The sequence below is a fragment of the Pan paniscus genome, chromosome 5, assembly GCF_029289425.2.
Source record: "Pan paniscus chromosome 5, NHGRI_mPanPan1-v2.0_pri, whole genome shotgun sequence".
Classification (NCBI taxonomy): domain Eukaryota; kingdom Metazoa; phylum Chordata; class Mammalia; order Primates; family Hominidae; genus Pan; species Pan paniscus.
In genome coordinates this window covers 186,486,377-186,505,634 of record NC_073254.2, presented here as the reverse complement: position 1 = coordinate 186,505,634, position 19,258 = coordinate 186,486,377, and the positions used below count along the sequence as shown (strand labels likewise).

Here is a 19,258-nt window from a genome sequence, read left to right as displayed (position 1 = left end):
TGTCAATTAAAGAAAACTGAAGAATAGATGAGCTCACATAGTTTCATATTTGTTACAAATCATGATGCTCTCAGGCCAACTGGATTCAGGGGGCAGCCCGGGCTATGGTCAAAGCCGCACTAAAGAGATGACTTTATCTCCCTACTCTCAACAGCAGGCATATATTTTGTGGAGATAAAAAGTTATGAGCACCTTTTCTAGGGATACCTATCTGGGCTTGCAGCCCAGCAACTTCCAGAAGAAACTATAGTCACATGTCGACAATAAAATATTTACCAGAATTTTAGAAGAATGCATTCTCAATCTTCTCAGGGTAGCACCTCGTGCAACAGCACAGGAGAATATTGTGATCACACCAGTGATATTTTGCTGTGTGTAGTTTTTAGGTTACACTTACCTGTGTTTTAAAATAGATCTGGTTAGGATGATAAATGAGGAGCTGGGAAATGAAGGGACAGAGCGAGTTCTAATTACGTGAAGATCTCTAAGAAATAGTCCTGTGCTTTCTGAACCCAGGGGAGCGTGTTTCCAGTGGTACTGGAGACCTGGGAATAGGCTGGCTGGAATTGCCTGATGTCTCAATTTTCCATAGCCTCCCCCAGCACTGAACCCCATGAGCACGTACTTAGTGATGATGGCTGAAGATTCTATTTTTGCTGTAAAACACAGTCAGTACCATTAGGGTGAGCACAGCAAGGCAACTGGAGATGGCTCATTTGCTCCATAGTAAGCTACTGGGATTTTTTTAACAAAGAGAAGGGAGGGCGTGAAGTGTTTGAAAAGGTGGGAGAGGGGTGGGCAGGGCACCCAGAATGAGGGAAGACTTGGGCATGGAAGGAACAGGGTCAGCTGACGCCCACTGGTGTCACCTCTGCCCTGCCAGCCCTGGAGGAAGAGGAAGGACAGAGCTGGTGAGCGGGAGGGAAGAGGAGGAAACCCACTTGCCCTGGGCTTTGCAAAGTGCTGGAGGGTTCCCTGCTCACTTCCCTCTCTCTCAAGCCAGCCCCTCCTCCAGGTCCAACCAAATTCTCCCAAGCTCAAAATGGTTCGGATCTTTCTCTATGAGAAACTCCTTCAGAGTCAGTTTTTAACGAAACAGACTCCAATCAGTACCATTTGTCTTTTTTGGACCACATCTGTGGGATGCATAAACAGAAGCGTCCTGTGTGGCTTGCTGGGGCTGTGCTGGGCTTGCTGGCATGAACCTCCCTAGGTACTTAGATTGCTTCATGTTGATTGGGTTGATCAAAACATCCTGAGTCACTCTTTCATTCTACAGACCAGTGTTTCAGATTTTTAACTGTTCTGCAATGCATGGATTTCTTTAACTGTAATAGCACCAATAACATCCCCAGATGGGATTGCAGAGAATGAAAGACTTGTTCCTTCAGCTGGGACTAAAGAGCCTGCTATTGTTTCCAGAGCATTGCTAGCTGACTCTGGTATGTACAGCTTGTTAGTGTTGTTGATTTGTTCAGGAAATTGAGAGAGAAAAAATTTCAAGTACTTGGTATTGTGGACAAATTATTAATCCCCCTCTCAGGACACTTGGCAGCTGGGTAATGCACCAGTAGACTGGTGCACATCTAGGTGGCTTTCATGAAGCTTAAAGGGGATTCACCCTGCAGACTGGTTCTTTAATATCATTAGACTATGAACTACACATTTCCAACAGGGTGTGTTGACATGGCATGTATTTGTTTACCAGTAATGTTGGAAGGACCCAGAGCTGTCTCACATTTAGCTGACTTTATGCTGTTCCGCCCACCCTGCCCCAACACAAACACACACACACACACACACACACACACACACACACACACACTTCTGCTACTGCAGACCTGATAGAAGGGCATGGAAAATTCTGCCTTGTGCAACTGTCCTTCAGGCATCACAGAATAGAACAATTTTCACTTAAAGCTTTCTCTATCTGATTTTTTAAATTATAAAAGTATATGTGCTCATTGTGCCCAAGGATAGAAATACATAAAGACAGAGTTAAAAGTCCCGATGCTCCAAGGTTCTCCTTACTGTAAGAATTAAAGAAAGAGGAAAAAAACACGAAAAGTGGCTCGACAGTCAAAGACAGGTTTATTTTAGAGAATAAACCTGAGAGGGGCTTCTGGCCGAGTGAGGTCAGAGGCACTTTCTCTTATAGACTAACAGTTTTTAAGGATTCAGGGAGGGAACGTTTATCAGAGGCTTGGACTGCTTCTGTGTCTCTTTGTTGTGCTTATCTGGGAGGGAGAGTTGTGTCTGTTCCCATACATCTTTCTGCAGCTGCAGGCATACACCCCTCAATCCACCCCTGAGTTCTGCTTTTAGCTTCCCTATCTTAGTGCACCTGAAGAGAAAAGAATGTGCTTATTAATGCCCACTGTTTTACTGGGGCCCATTTTATGAGGGTGAAGTTTGGTAGTTACCCAAGAGACTTCCCCACACCTGCCTCTGTGCCTGAGCTGTCTTATCTGTGTTTTACTGTCTGCTCTTTCTGACTGCTTGTTGTTAGAAGAGAAGTGATTTGCTTGAAATGCATGAGGCTAGAAAGGGAGCTGGAACTTAAAGTGGTGGTGTTTGTCCAAGATGACAGTGCTCCAACTCTGTCATTTACTAAGATGGCCAAGTCAACCTGAAGTGGATTCTTCTGACATTTTTCTTTCAGCCTTAGATTTATTATTTTCCTCACTTGTTATGATTCTGTTCTATGCATTTGCAATTTAAAAAACCTGAGGACTAATACAGTTATGTTTTTCTAAAAAACTTTTAGTTTTGGCTGGACACAAAGGCTCATACCTGTAATCCCAGCACTTTGGGAGGCCAAGCTGGGAGGATTGCTTGAGTCCAGGAGTTTGAGATCAGCCTAGGCAACATAGCAAAACTCTATCTCTACAAAAAAAATTTAATTAGCTGGGTGTGGTGTACACCTGTAGTCCCAGCTACTTGGGGTGCTGAGGTGGGAGGATTGCTTGAGCCCAGGAAGTTGAGGCTGTAGTGAGACTGATCACACCACTGCACTCCAGCCCGGGAGACACAACAAGACCCTGTCTCAAATATATATATCTGATATTAGAAAAACGACTTGCCTATTTGGTTACAAAAAGACTTTAGTAGTGCCTCAAAGGAGCCTGCCTGCCTGTCACCAGCACAGTGGCTCAGGCAATTGTGGCTGTTGGCTGTCAAGCTCCCACACCTGGGGGACTTGTCTGCTGTTCCTGAGGACAAACTGTCAGGACAGCAGGCTGTCAGAGCAACCAGTTGGGGTTTGGTTTTCCCAGCGATTGCAGGCGTGTGTCTTCCATTCCCTCTTGCAGTGAGGAAGACTCTACCTCCTACGTTGCCCCTGCCAGCCCTGCTGCACCAGGAAACACCATCGGGTCAGGGATACCTGAGCTACGCATTCACGGTAGCCACTGAGTCCGAATTTCTTAGAAACATTCTGGTTCACTAAGATTCTTCTCCCACTTCAATTTTAATTTCATTTTGGAAAAAAACAGTCATCTCACAGATTTAGCAGTGTGGGGTGGGTGGGCATTTTCCTCCTTTTGTCTTCTCCTTGCTTCCTCAACCAGTTGTAAGGACTTCTTGGGTGTCCTCTGCTGGTGGCCTCTTTCAGCTTATCTTAATAAATAAGGGCACAATAAATCCAAAGTGAGAAAGTCATTGCCCTGATTCAGAACTGATGCTTCTTGGTCAAATAATATCTTAAAAATAACAAAAACCACAATAAAAAATGCACCTCTGACAAGGTCCAAACCTCTGCTGCTCTCCAGCCCCAATCTGCCATGAAGATGAATGCACAAGAAGAAACCATTAGATAAATAAAAACGCCTCTCACACAGCTTCTGCAAGCCTCCTCAGACGCCTCAGGAAACCCATTGTATTTGTGTATCAAATAATTTGACTGACTGTAGGATATTATTCATTTGGTTTTTCTAGTCTCAAAAAATTTAATATCTTACAAAAGTTTATAATCAAGTACAAATTTTATTTTATAATTTGCAATAAATAAAAATACTGGATCACTGATGTCCTTTAAGGAAGATTACATGGCTGGGCATGGTGGCCCCTGCCTGTAATCCTGGCACTTTGGGAGGCCGAGGTGGGTAGATCACTTGAGGTCAGGGGTTTGAGATCAGCCTGGCCAACCTGGTGAAACCGCATCTCTACTAAAAAGACAAAAATTATCCGGGTGTGGTGGCCCACGCCAGTAGTCCCAGCTACTTCGGAGGCTGAGGCAGGAGAATTGCTTGAACCCAGGAGGCGGAGGTTGCAGTGAGCCAAGATCATGCCACTGCACTCCAGCCTGGGCAACGGAAGGAGACTCCATCTAAACAAACAAACAAACAAACAAGCAAACAAAAAAACTCATGACTATCCAATAGTAAAATTGAAAAAATAAAAGACCAATTAGGAGAAAGTCAAATGGGAAAATTATCTGTCATCACTGTAATCTCAGCAGACATGATGAATTTTCAATTGCCTTCCCTTTTCTGGGTTTCCTTAAGCGAACAAAGAAATAAGATTTAAACAAAAGTACTTCATGCATTATGTGCTTGGAATTAGATATCAGTTCAGATTTGAACACGGATGTGGTTCAGAATGTAATTGGTGTGTCATTCTCAGGATGAGACAGCTTGGCTTAGCTCTTTGCTAAATGTTCCATATCTTTGAGAGAGTACAGGAATCAATTTTTGACTGTTTTCCTTCAATTACCATTTGAAATCCTTGTTTGGTCCTTTTTGCTCTTATGAACTCGTTGACTCACATGTTTACCTATATTTAACTCATGCTTTAAAATGCTGCCGGTCTTGGAGATTGCAAAGAAAAGGTGGTAGTGGAGGGGACTGTCGCGGCCCCTGCACAGGGGCTCCGCTGCACACGGCCAGGGCCGGGGCCCACGAGGCGGCCATGCCCTCCTCTTTCAGCCGTTGTTCCTCTCCAGCTACTTCTGCAGCAGCCGATGCTATCCCTGTTTGTGCTTTTGCTTTAGAGAATTAACCGCCTCTGTGCCTGGCCCTTGGCTTCTGCCTGTGGAAGCCATTGCTAGATGTTAAAGCTCAAATATCACCTCCTGGTGGGAACCGTTTCTTGCCCAGAGGAACCACCCTTTCTTTTTTAACTTTTATTTTAGGTTCAGGGGTACCTGTGCACGTTTGTTATATAGGTAAACTCACGTTCCAAGCGTTTGTTATACAGATTATTTCATCACCCATGCATTAAGTCCAGTACCCAATAGTTATCTGTTCGGCTCCTCTCCCTCCTCCCACCCTCCCCCTTCAAGTAGACCCCAGGGTCTGTTGTTCCTTCTTTGTGGTCATGAGTTCTCATCATTTATCTCCCACTTATAAGTGAGAACATGCAGTATTTGGTTTTCTGTTCCTGTGTTATTTTGCTAAGGATAATACCCTCCAGCTTCATCCATGTTCCCACAAAAGACATGACCTCATTCTTTTTTATGGCTGCATAGTATTCCACGGTGTATACGTACTGCATTTTCTTTATCCAATCTGTCATTGATGGGCATCTAGGTTGGCATGGAATCAATCTAACCGCCCTCACTTTCTAACTCTCCTCTGATGCTGACCATGCTCTGCCCTGAGTGTGGCTAGTTTTGTGCTCATCTCTTCTCTCCTCTTAGAGTGCACCCTCCCAGCAGCTGGAACCAAGGAGCTGTCATTTACCTTCATGCTCCGGGTGCACCTGCTCGCACAGTGTAAATGTGCACAAATATCTCTTGCACCAATGAGCAAGTGACAATGCATTTTACTAAATGAGGAACTCATCTCATTCATTGATTTATCAGAAATGATCAATACAGCTCCCGTAAAAGGGAACTTACTTTCTTGGCACATGGAGAAATCTAAAAGCAGGTGGGATGACTAAGTAAAGGCTTCAGTTGAATCAGAAATGGAACTGGCGTACTGGTGACCACCTCAGTTTTCTCCACACTCATTCAAACTGTCCCTCTTCTTTGTTAGAGTTTTAAACAGGATGGGATTCTCCATTCCTGCTAGACTTTAGTGCTCCAATTTGCACTAGAAAATCTTGCCTTGTTTACTCTTCTATTACCTTTTATATCCATCTTTACCTAAAGTATTACACACCCAAGTACATTTATAATCTCATGATGTCTCAACATAGCAGCCAGAAAGCTGGTAACGCAAACATCAATTCTACAGGCGCACCAGTAGCAACCAGAAATGGGTAAACAAATTGATGCCCTTTTGCTAATAGGGTCTCCATGAAAGCTAGAGGCCATGGGTGCTGGGAAGGATGAGGGGATTTTTAAACATTATTTTTTCAGTATCAGATTCTGCTGGTAATTAACACATATTTCATGACTGCCAGTAGGATTCATCGGCAGCTTCGTTTGTGACTTGACAGCTCCCACTTACAGTTTGCAGAATGTGATAACACTGTGCAGTTTTTCAGTTTGTGAAAGTGACGATTTGGGGGTAATTTGGGCAGGAACTGTAGGTGAACACGTCTAGGGCTTAGTCCAGTTATTAATTTTTTTAAAAAAAGGCTTTCTAACCTTGGTTTTACTGTCTCTAACAGCATTTAAATAGATAAATTAAGAAAGCAAAATCTATTTTTAGGATTCTTTGGTTTCCAGTGAAGGGGTTCAGGAAATGCCACCTCAGGATACGCCACTTTGGTATAAGGATTATTGTAACTATTGAGTGGAAGGCATTTGAGTTCCTGAAATCCCTTACCTGCCTAAAACAGGAGCCTACCAAAAGAACTCAGTTATTATAAATCCCCTTCCAGGAGCAACTCTAATCTTTTTTCAGAGAAGAGAAGTTGGCATCCCACCCAGAAAGACATTGTCACAAGACTGTCATACCTTCTGTCTGTTCTCCTGAGGGCCCATTGATCTTTCCAAAAAGTAGTGTGCTTTCGGGCCAGGCACGGTGGCTTATGCCTGTAATCCCAGCACTTTGGGAGGCCAAGGTGGGCGGATCGCCTGAGATCAGGAGTTCCAGACCAGCCTGACCAACATGGAGAAACCCTATCTCTACTTAAAAAAAAAAAAAAAATGTGCTTTCCTTAATTACCCTTTCTCCCTACTCCCTTTCCCTTATAGACCCCTAATTCTAACCACCCCCTGAGTGCTCCCATGAGTACACATGACTTAGCAAACATTTGTATGATTTTTCTCTTGTTAATCTGTCTGTTGTCAGTTTAATTCACACACCCCCATCACTGAACCTAAGAGGGTAGAGAAAATTTTTTTCTTCCTGGTTCTATTGTGAAGTAGAAGCCAGCTCTGCTTCAATGTGATTAAAGAAGAAAGTGATTAGAAGGCTATGGGCTCAAAAAGGAGTGGAAGGAAAAACTGAAGAACCAAGGTGGGCCGGGGATCCAGTCCACAGGAGCTAATGCGGATTCTCTCAGGGCCGTGGATGGATCTGCAGCTCTGCTCTGCACTTAGGCCACTTTCTTCAGGCTGCAGATTTCAAGGGGAGGGCAGCTGTGGTGTGAGTCTTCCCAGGAACTTATGGTGTGGTGGGGGTGGTACTCCAAAGGGAGATGAGGATTCTTGGCCAGAGAAGGGTGGGGTGCATGCTGCCCGCCAGCACAGCTCGACATGCCTGCGGTACCCCCTGTGCACTGGGTACCCTATGTGCACTCCACCATATGGCCACCATAGTCATCTGTGGACCACGTGTCTGATACATGCCAGGTGCCATTCAGAGAGTTCGGATGCAGCACTAAACAAAATGTGCTCATGCGGCTTACATACTAGGGTGCAGACAGTGAATAATAAATAACAAGGGGAATTGTGTAATGAATGAGAAGGTGATATGCACCATGGAAAAAGAAGAGTAGAGCAAGCTAGTAGGTGAAGGGCGATGGGGTGGTGGAGGCAGCCTGCAGTGTTAGGCACTTCTGGAAGGCGTTATGGAATAAGTGAATCTGAGCAAAGACTTTAAGAAGGTGAAGGGCTGGCCCATCAGATCCTAGGGACAGCGGTCCAGGCAGCGGGATCAGCTGCATGGCAGGACTGAGCCACAGGGGAGTTTGATTGACTAATGATGAGTGAGCCAAGAGGGGAGCCCTGGATGAGACATCGGGGAGTTGGGGTAGATCATGCAGAGTCTTGTAGGACCCCATGCTTATGGTGTGGGCATTTTCAAGGAGAAAACTGAAGTCCAAGGACTACTTGCCCAAGTCTACATGGCTGTCAAGTGGCAGAGCGAATATTTACACCTAAGGAGTGCCATGCTCTAGAACCCAGCACACTCATGTTTGGTAAACGGAACTGCACCATGGGGCCATCTCCCACCTCTGTGAAAGCCCCTCCAATAAGGAGAGGAACATAGCCAATGCAGCCAGGCATTTGCCAGAGAGCTTGCTATACTTTATCAGTAGTGGCTTAATGGACATTTGAAACATTTTTAAAATGGCAATTAAATACAGAATATATATATATATTTATATATATCTCTCTCTATATTTATATATGTCTATATATTTATATATATTTATATATCTATATATCTATATATTTATATATTTATATATATCTATATATTTATATCTATATATCTATATATTTATATATATCTATATATTTATATATATTTATATATTATATATGTTTATATATATTTACATATTATATAAATTTATATATATTTATATATGTGTATATATATTTATATATGTATATATATTTATATATGTATCTATATTTATATATGTATATATGTATCTATATGTATATATATTTATATATGTATATATGTATCTATATGTATATATATTTATATATGTATATATGTATCTATATGTATATATATTTATATATGTATATATGTATCTATATGTATATATATTTATATATGTATATATGTATCTATATGTATATATATTTATATATGTATATATGTATCTATATGTATATATATTTATATATGTATATATGTATATATTTATATATGTATATATGTATATATATTTATATATGTATATATGTATATATCTATATATTTATATATCTATATATCTATATATCGATATATATTTATATATAGATATATATTTATATATAGATTTATATATATAATAATCTATATTATATATATTATTATATATAATAATCTATATATATATTTTTATATATTTATTTATATATAAATATATATTTATATATTTATATATATTCATATATATTTATATATAGATTATATATAGATATATATTTATATATCTATCTATAAATATATATCTATTATATATTTATATGTAGATATCTATAAATATATATCTATTTATATTTATATATCTATAAATATATATCTATTATATATTTATATATCTATAAATATATATCTATTATATATTTATATATCTATAAATATATATCTATTATATATTTATATATCTATAAATATATATCTATTATATATTTATATATCTATAAATATATATCTATTATATATTTATATATCTATAAATATATATCTATTATATATTTATATATCTATAAATATATATCTATTATATATTTATATATCTATAAATATATATCTATTATATATTTATATATCTATAAATATATATCTATTATATATTTATATATCTATAAATATATATCTATTATATATTTATATATCTATAAATATATATCTATTATATATTTATATATCTATAAATATATATCTATTATATATTTATATATCTATAAATATATATCTATTATATATTTATATATCTATAAATATATATCTATTATATATTTATATATCTATAAATATATATCTATTATATATTTATATATCTATAAATATATATCTATAAATATATATCTATTATATATTTATATATCTATAAATATATATCTATTATATATTTATATATCTATAAATATATATCTATTATATATTTATATATAGATATTTATAAATATATATCTATTATATATTTATATATAGATATTTATAAATATATATCTATTATATATTTATATATAGATATTTATATCTATTATATATTTATATATAGATATTTATATATATTATATATAGATATATAATATATAAATATATATATTATATATCTATATATAATATATAAATATATATATTATATATCTATATATAATATATAAATATATATATTATATATCTATATATAATATATAAATATATATATTATATATCTATATATTACATATATAAATATATATTATATATCTATATATAATATATATTTATATATTTCTATATATTTATATATATATAATATATATATAATATATATCTATATATAATATATATATTATATATATCTATATATAATATATATTATATATAGATATATATTATATATATTATATATATCTATATATAATATATATTATATATCTATATATAATATATATATTATATATATCTATATATAAATATATATTATATATCTATATATAATATATATTTATATATTTCTATATATTTATATATCTATATATTTATATATCTATATATTTATACATATCTCTATATATTTAAACATATATCTATATATTTATATATCTTTAAATATATATATCTTTAAATATATATATGTTTAAAGATATATGTGTATATATATCCTTTTTTTGACATAGATATATGTATTTGAGATAGATATATGTATTTGACAAAGATATATGTATATATATATACTTTTTTTGAGACAAAGTCTAACTCTGTTGCCCAGTCTGGAGTGCAGTGGCATAATCTCGGCTCACTGAAACCTCCACTTCCCGGGTTCAAGCAGTTCTGCCTCAGCCTCCTGAGTAGCTGGGATTACAGGTGTGTGCCACCATGCCCTGCTAATTTTTGTATTTTTAGTAGAGACGAGGGTTCACCATGTTGCCCAGGCTTGTCTCAAACTCCTGACCTCAGGTGATCCACCTGCTTCAGCCTCCCAAAGTGCTGGGATTACAGGCTTGAGCCACCGTGCCTGGCCTGTACTTCTTCTTTGATAAATTGTTTATAGCTATTTTAAAACATTTTCTGCTGAGCATATGAGAGGTGACAATAATGACTAAGTGAGAGGTGACAATAATTACTAATCATTGTGAAGTATTTAGTATCTGCTAGACTTTGCTCCAAACACTGGGCAGATATTGACTCCTTTAACTCCTTTGACCCACTTATGAGGCAGGCGCCATTTTGCAGATGAGAGCATGGAGGGCCGGAAAGGTTCAGGGACTTGGCCACCGTCAGAGATCAGGAGGTCCGGGAACCAGGGCTCAAACCTCCAGCCTAACTCTTGCCAACACATAGTCTCTCGCAGGCCGGCAGGACAGGAGAAGGGAACCTGTTTAGTCATCAGTAAAGAAAATCCCTTCAAAACGGTTTCATTTTCTTCCTGTTAGGTCAGCACTCCGTCCTGGCTGCAGCCTCTGATAGCGAAGCGGATGAGGTCTGCTCTGTCACAGTAGGGTGAACAAATGAAGAGAAACAGGAAGTAACCTCAGTTGTTTTTCCCTATTATGGCCAGGTGGCAAGTAGGTCTTTGTGGAGCCACTGAATGCAAAAGCACAGAAAGGCCATCCCCCCAGCGGCCCCTTCCACCTGACAATGAGGAAGAAGGAATGCCTGCTTCCCAGGGGCCTTGCTCCTGTTGGCAGCAGTTTCTGTCGCTTGGGTGGAAAAGGGTCCCCACATATGTGCAGGACCAACTCTCTAGACTCCTGTGCAGGAATGATCGAAGAATTCGAGCAGCAGAGAGATAATTGTTATAGTTGTCCAATTTTCATCAAAAAGATACAAGAAAAAATAAAATTTATTACATTATTAAATGTGGTTCAAGATAATGTTGAGTTTAAAATGATCAAAAAAGTATTATAATTTTATAAAGTATCATGATTTTAATGTAACTGAAATAGATGCATAGCTCACTCATCTTTCCAATTTTCAAAAAGAAAATGACTAGTCCAGTCGCGGTGGCTCACACCTGTAATCCCAGCACTTTGGGAGGCCGAGGCAGGCAGATCACAAGGTCAGGAGTTCAAGACCTGTCTGGCCAATATGGTGAAACCTCACCTCTACTAAAAATACAAAAATTAGCCGGGTGTTGTGGCACGTGCCTGTAATCCCAGCTACTCAGGAGGCTGAGGCATGAGAATTGCTTGAACCTGGGAGGTGGAGGTTTCAGTGAGCTGAGATTGTGCCACTGCACTCTAGCCTGGGCGACAGAGCAAGACTCTGTCTCAAAAAAAAAAAAAAAAAAAAGGAACATGACCCTATCAGTTCCTTTTTTCCCCCAGCAATATAGCTGCTTAATGAGGAGAATCTATGTTAAACTATGGTGAAGCCGCTCTGGATGAATAACAGAGCAGCCCCTTCTTGAAGCCGTGTGCCCACAAGGAAGCTCAAGTTAAGCGCTGGGTTAAGTTCCGATGGTTGGTAAAAGGAGCAGACAAGGCTCAGGGCTGTCCTGGGCTCCCTCTAAACCCCCTCTCCATAAGAACCTGTGCCCCCACGTGAACAGGGACTCAATCACAGTTTCCCCTTATCTCAAGTGTGCCCAGGGCACCCTGCTCACCCTCCTGGTGCCAGGATTCTGACCTCTGAAAGTGGCTTAAAGGATGGAACGATGTCATCAATTGAATAATAAACAGAAAATCACTTCTATTTCCACAGTTGTTTAACCCAACTAGGCATTATTAGGCTATATTTTTAAGTATAATTTTAAGTATCACACATTATGCGTGTGTTTTTTTAAAATGCACATAGGGTGTTTCCGAGGGCCTCCTAATTTTCAAGCAATGGAGGTACAATGGAGATGAAATCGAGAATCCAACACCTCAAGGAGCAAATCTAAAAAGAGCAAGACGATTCTACTGCAAGGAATAATATTAAGTTCCAACACAAACCACGTAGCTTTTGGCTAGAATGGTGAAGGAGAAAAATAAACCAAGAACGGAGACCTCAGATGCTGAGCGCTGGGCAGGCAGAGCACGGCGAGGCTGAGCACACGGAGGCTGAGCACACGGAGGCTGAGCAGGGAGGCTGAGTGCAGTGTGGAGAAGGAGGCTGAGCACAGTAAGTCGGAGCTTGGGGAGGCTGAGAGCAGAGAGGCTGAGAACACGGAGGCTGAGCTCGGGGAGGCTGGGCGAGGGGAGTCTGAGTGCATGGAGGCTGAGTGCGGGGAGGCTGAGCGCACGGAGGCCAAGGGTGGGGAGCCTAAGCTCGGGGAGGCTGGGTTCAGGGAGGCTGAGCGCGGGGAGGGCGCGCGTCAGTCGCCAGGCCGTGACTGGTGTGACCACCGGCTGGAAGCGCGGAGCCCACGGTGAGTCCCCAGCCTGGACGTGGGGGCACTGTGGGAACCGCACCAAGGGGACCCCGGGTCAAGAGGCAGCTGCGTCCCAAGCTGGGATAGGTGATAGAGCGCGGGTGGGCGCCGCGGGGCCCCCGGGAGGGGGGCGGAGCCCGGGAGAGTCAAGGTGGGAGCTGGGGCGAGAGGTCCTAGGGCGGGTGAGGACCCAGACTGACCCAGGCAGTGGAGAGGGCAGGGCGGGAAAAGGGGACGGAGATGGAGCCCGGACTCTCGGACCAGAGCTTCTCCCTCCCGGCGAGGCCACCTGGGCACTACCTGCGCTGGCCCAGGAAGGGTCCCTGGCGCGCTGCCCTGTGATCTCTCCGGGGAATTTAAAGGGAAATTAAAAGCGCGGGAAAATGTAACAGCACTGGCGAAAAGCAAACACATCTTTTGGCAGGTTGGATATTTGTTTGTTTCTGTTTTGAAAAAAAAATCTAGCGATGTTGTGTAGGGTGGCATACCGCTCCAATTTTCATGAAAAAGAGTCAAGAAAAAATGAAAATTATTACATTCTTAAGTACTCTTAAAGATTATGTGAAGTTTCTTGAGTCAGTGAAATGACTTTTAAATTGCAGTACCACTAAACATTTTTTTTTCCTTTCCAGTTGAGTGAACAGCTATTCTGTGTTGGAAATGAATCACCTGTTCTCAATTCTGGCTGCCCCTGGGTAGTTAACAAACACACCAACCAACAAAAAGCCAACGCCTGGTGAATCAGAGCCTCCAGGGTGGCCTGGGTGCAGGTCAGAAGCTCCCAGGTGATTCCAGGTGTGGCCAGGGTTGGAAGCACGGACCAACACTTTACTTCCTAGCCCCTCCCCGCCCCCGTGGAGCTTCATTACAAGTTACTTTAAAATATCATCCACGCCAACAACCTAAAATCCATGCCCGTTCTGTTTACTTGCTCATCATCGTTTATAGAAGAGAGACCTGGAAAACGTAGGCCCCAGGAAAACTCCACATTCCGGGTGTAACAGGGGAGGACAGAGTTCCCGAGAAGTGTCACTGCCCAGTAGGTGAATGGAGGAGGCTGCTTTCCGGCTTTCAGTGGTGTTCACGCTTCTCTAAGACACTGCTTCGTATCGAACAGAATGGAGCCAGCTAGGCCAGGCTGGATGGGACAAGCCCCTTAGAGTGTGTAGCCAGAGGATCCCGAGGTGCTAACTGGAGCTCCCCGCCTCAGGCGGTTAAGATCTTTCTGATGCCATTTAGAAAGTAGGCAGTTGAAGTCTAAAGGGAGGCAGGGCATTCCCAACAGAACCAGACGCATCTGGGAAGAATCCTTCTCCTTCCACTTTTTATCCATGTGACCTTGGAGTTAAGTCACCAGAGTCACCCTTAATGAAATGCCCTGGTAGAAGGGGCCTCCTGCCTTTGGGGGCTCTTATCATCCTTGCAGGAGCCTCTTGTAATGAATGGAGTCCCAGGGTGGCCAGGTGACTTCCTCTAGCTCCCTGACCACAGACCCATCTCCGGGGGCCTTATTCTATGTTCACCGTGGGGACCAAACAAAGCCTCGAGGTGGCCCCTCAAATCCATCTTGATGGCTGGAAAAGCACCCTAGAAACCCGGGTCCTTCTGGCCCTAAAGCTCGTCCTCAAAGCGCTTCCTTCAGGGACAAGACCATCTTCTTTATAAAAGGACAGTGCACTATTATTAAATGTTTTCATGGTGATACAGAAGAGGAGTGAGCAATCAGATACATGTTCAAATTCAGACTTTCTCACCCTCGACCCCTCCTGCTGGGAGGGTCATCCAGAGTGAACTATTTCTCTCTTTCTTTATCTTTTAGAGACAAGGTCTTGTTCGGTTGCCCAGGCTGGAGTGCAGTGGTGTGATCACAGTTACTGCAGCCTCAAACTGGTGGGCTCAAGGGATTCTCCAGGTGCGGGCCACCATGTCTGGCTATTTTGATTTGTTTTATTATTTTACTGTTTTTAGAGATGGAGGTCTTGCTATGTTGCCTAGGCTGGATTGGAAACTTTCATTTACTGAATTGAGGCAGTGTTACTACCAAAAGTGCCTGCAGGACAGTCTCCTAGGTAATGTCAAGCAGAGGAGGCTTGAGGCCCAGGGACGGGGGAGTGACCCTGTGAGGCAGAGTAAAGTAGCATTTATTGTTCCACCAATGGCTGTAAGGCACTCTTGGACTGCACTGGCTACATCTGGCTCCTAAGGGTTGCGTGTCACTTGGTCCCTGCAAGAGGCCACCAGGCTTCCCTAGGCCCAGCCGCGTGGCTGCCACTGTGGGCACAAGCATGCTAAGAGCTGGAGATGGTGTGTGGCGTGTAAGGAGGAGGTGTTTCTGGGCCTTGCTCAAAAGGCTGCAATAGTGGCATGCCATTTTCCTGCCCCAGATGCCCCTCCCTGCCTGACTTCCATTCCTTCCCTTCCCTGGCCTCACGCTGCCTCCATGCACCGTCTAGACCTGGTCTCCTTTCATGCCAACAAACACTGCACCCTTTTCTTCTTCCCTGGGTTCGCTCATGTCATTCCCTGCCCGAGTAGCTCTTTCCTTTCTCCTTCCCCAACCCAATTCCTCCAGGGTCCAGCACAAGCCTCACTCTATCTAGTGAATCTTCACCTTCCTTCACCTGTCTGGTTCTTTGTGAGTGCCTGCTCCAGGGACGTTAGGATAGCAGTACCCACGCTTTTCTTACTTCCTACTCTAGTCCTACCTACCACACAGTTTACACTGAATTTTTAACCACCTTTGCTGATTCATCAACTCTTTTCAGTGATAAGACCCTTGAAGTCAGGATCAATGCCAAGTACTGCTCCATACTCCTCACTGTGGCATGGACACAGAACAAACATGGATGGAAGCCTCACGTGGACCAGACGCTGAGCCAGAGACTGGGTGATCAAAGGTGAATAGACATGTCTTCGACTTCCTGGAGTTCATACTTGGGTGGAGGAGACAGATGTGTGTTCTTAACATTGGGAGGTCAAGGTCAGGGAGGGCTGGGAGCAACAGAGCTGGTTTGATTCCTGGAGGAGAGACATGTTTTGAGGCTCTTTGCAAGATGAGCCTTGGTGAAATTGTCCTAAGGGCATTCTAAGACGAAGGTCAATGAAGGCAAAGTTTCTGAAGATATAAAAGTAAACTCCTTTTGCCTCACAAACCTGCATCACTTTTATCAATAACGGTCTCACTAGCCTCTGAGTGTCTGAAGTTGGAGCCCCTTACTTGCCTCCGGGTTACAGCACCTGGCACAGCGCCTGTGGGAACATGGGTCTGGGGGGCCTTACCTTCTGCTTCTGGGACTTCACTTGCGGCCTCAGTCTCCCACCCTCACAGGCTTCAGCGCACAATAAGCTTTCATATCCTTTTCTTCCCTTCATCACAGTATCAGCGAAGCCCTATCACAGCCTTTGCCTTCTCATATGCTACCCTGGTTTTTAAGGAAGCTCAGTGTAAATACATGATGCAAACAACAACAACAACAACAGGAACTAGACCTCCATTCCCGTGGGTTAGTGTGTCGGCTTCGTCTAGCTGTGCTGGAGCGGTCCCCAAACCTCATCAGCTCACAATCGCATCAGCAGTAGCCCAGGCGTGCCCCTTCTCCATGGCCATGTCACATGGGGATTCAGGCTAAAGGAGCGGCCTCATCCCCGACACATTCTTAGGGCAGAGGGGAAAAGAGCTGTGGTGAAACTGTGTCCACTCATGCAGTCCTGCTGGGAGCATGCTGACCCCCGTCACCCAGTCCACACCAGTCCATGGGAAGTGAAATTCTCCTGTTGGATGAGCTTGGTAGTGGTGGACAGAGAATGTTTTGAATGAACAAAGCCATCTGCTACAGTTTCTTCTCCCTATCACAAATATTTGCTCCATTTCTTTCCACATGCAAAATGCACTCCTTCTTTCTCGGCGGAAACACCCTAGAAGCCCTATCAGACTCGAAGTCTCAGATCTTGTGATGATCTTTACACCAGGTCTAGGTGTGACACCTTTCGATCCAGAGACCTACAAATTAAACCAACCATTAGGTAATGAATTAGAGATGATCACGTTCCAGCCACACTCTCAATACACAACAGCTGAGCAACAACCCAACATGGGCAGTGCACATTCCCTGGGAATAGATTCACGGCAGTCACCAGGACGTAGCACTTCCAAAACCTAAGCAGGCAGGCGCCGCCAGGGCCTCTTGGGAATGAGAACATTCCCTGAGCAGCACCTGATGGTTCTCCTCCTTGGAATTAGGTCCCTAGGCTGTTGTTCTCGTGGCTTTTGGCTCAACGTTCTGAGAGGTTCTTAATTTCCCTAGTAGGGATGGACCCAGTGGAGAGAAGCAGCAGAACACTGTAAACCAACAGTCCACTCTGGCACATTGAGCTTGGCCCCAGTTGCAATACCTTCATTTGATATTTTTCCCCCTGAAGATTGTTATGCTAGAAGTAAAATACCAAGCAAATCAGTTTTCCACAAACTGTTACTTCCATAGATCAACCTATTACTTTGTTTCCCAAATTATCTGCTGTAAAGAATTAAATTTTTTTAAAATTTTCAATCTCAGGGAAGTTTACAAAGACCTACAAAATACAAGCCAATGTTTTCTATATTAGGTATGACAAGACAAAAAATTTTTCTATTCAATTTGCCATGTCTAAGCCCTTACTGTCAATTTCTGTCCTTCCTTTGAGTAGCAGTATTCTAAAGGAAGATCAGTTTACCTTTTAAAGGATCTCTGTGTGCATTTGTGCCTGTATGAAATGTTTAGAATCTTCTAAGTATGCTTTCTTATGATTAAAAGACTCGACTTGGCTTTTGAGAAATTGAAGGAAAGAATGTGTTCAAATTAGTTGGTGCTATGGTTTCAATGTGTCCCCTTCAAAATTCAGGTGTTGCCAATATGATACTATTAGGAAGTAGAGCCTTTAGGAGGTGATTAGGTCATGAGGGTTCCTCCCTCACGAGTGAGATCAAGGCCTTTAGAAAAGAGGTTTGATACAGCAGGTAGCTAGTTTGCTCTCGCACCCTTCCACCTTCTGCCATGTGAGGACACAGCAAGAAGGCCCTCACCAGACACCAAATGTGGGAGCCTTGGTCTTGGACTTCCCAGCCTCCAGAACTATGAAAAAATAAATTTCACTTCTTTATAAATTACTCCGTCTGTGGTATTCTGTTAAAGCAACACAAACAGACTAAGACAGTTGGCATGCCCAATACACATTTATATTGTGTCTTTTCTTCAGGGTTCATTTTATTTCCATCATTAAACCTCTGCCCTACTAATTTTTCTTCTTTGTTATTTTCAATTAAAATGATTAGTTTTAAACAGTGCTCATTTATCTGCTGCAGGTTATTAACAATGATTTTAACACACTCTACAAGCATACGCTGGCTCCTTTCAACCCCAGGGCTGTGTAAGGTGTACCACATCATTCATTCACAGTTGAAGTTCCCAACTTCAACTTCTTTTCTGACTTTACTTTGGAAAATATTCTTTAGCTTAGGTGAGGCCATCATCTAATTCATCTCCACTTTGCTCACAAAGCCAGTGTGTCAGCACAGAGGCAGACAGTGTATTTTCTGCCAGTGGGCTTGTGATCCCACACCTGGTGCTGTGACGCCCTCTGAGAAGGTGAATGCCATCTTGCCCTTCTATGGGACATTTCAGGTTTGCCTAGTTTTTGGTTCTAATATATTCTCTCTATTTTCCTTCTTAACAGTAATGGTTACACAATAAATATTTATTGAGTTCTTTCTAGTGCCAAGCACGCTAAGTAATAGAGGCTGTGCCAAATTTGACTCTTGGCTACAAAAAGCAGTAAGTGATTTCTAAATAACTTTAGTAAAAAAAGAGGATAATAATTAATTGGAAAACCATTAACTTGCTCACAAAGTCAACAGGGAGCCTAGGGAGGCTGCTTGGAGAAGTGAGTTGGAGCTAGGGGAGATGAGCTGTGGACTGAGTCGCACACAGGA

At 41.7% G+C, this 19,258-nt stretch overlaps 1 long non-coding RNA gene across 1 annotated transcript; it reads left to right on the top strand.

Moving 5' to 3' along the window:
- LOC117980762 (uncharacterized) lies at positions 1-18,437 on the top strand. The gene is made up of 5 exons (XR_004672274.3): positions 1-1,442; positions 12,735-13,043; positions 13,926-14,088; positions 15,113-15,205; positions 16,059-18,437. It is a non-coding gene; the product is annotated as an uncharacterized LOC117980762 (long non-coding RNA).
- Positions 18,438-19,258: the final 821 nt, after the last annotated feature.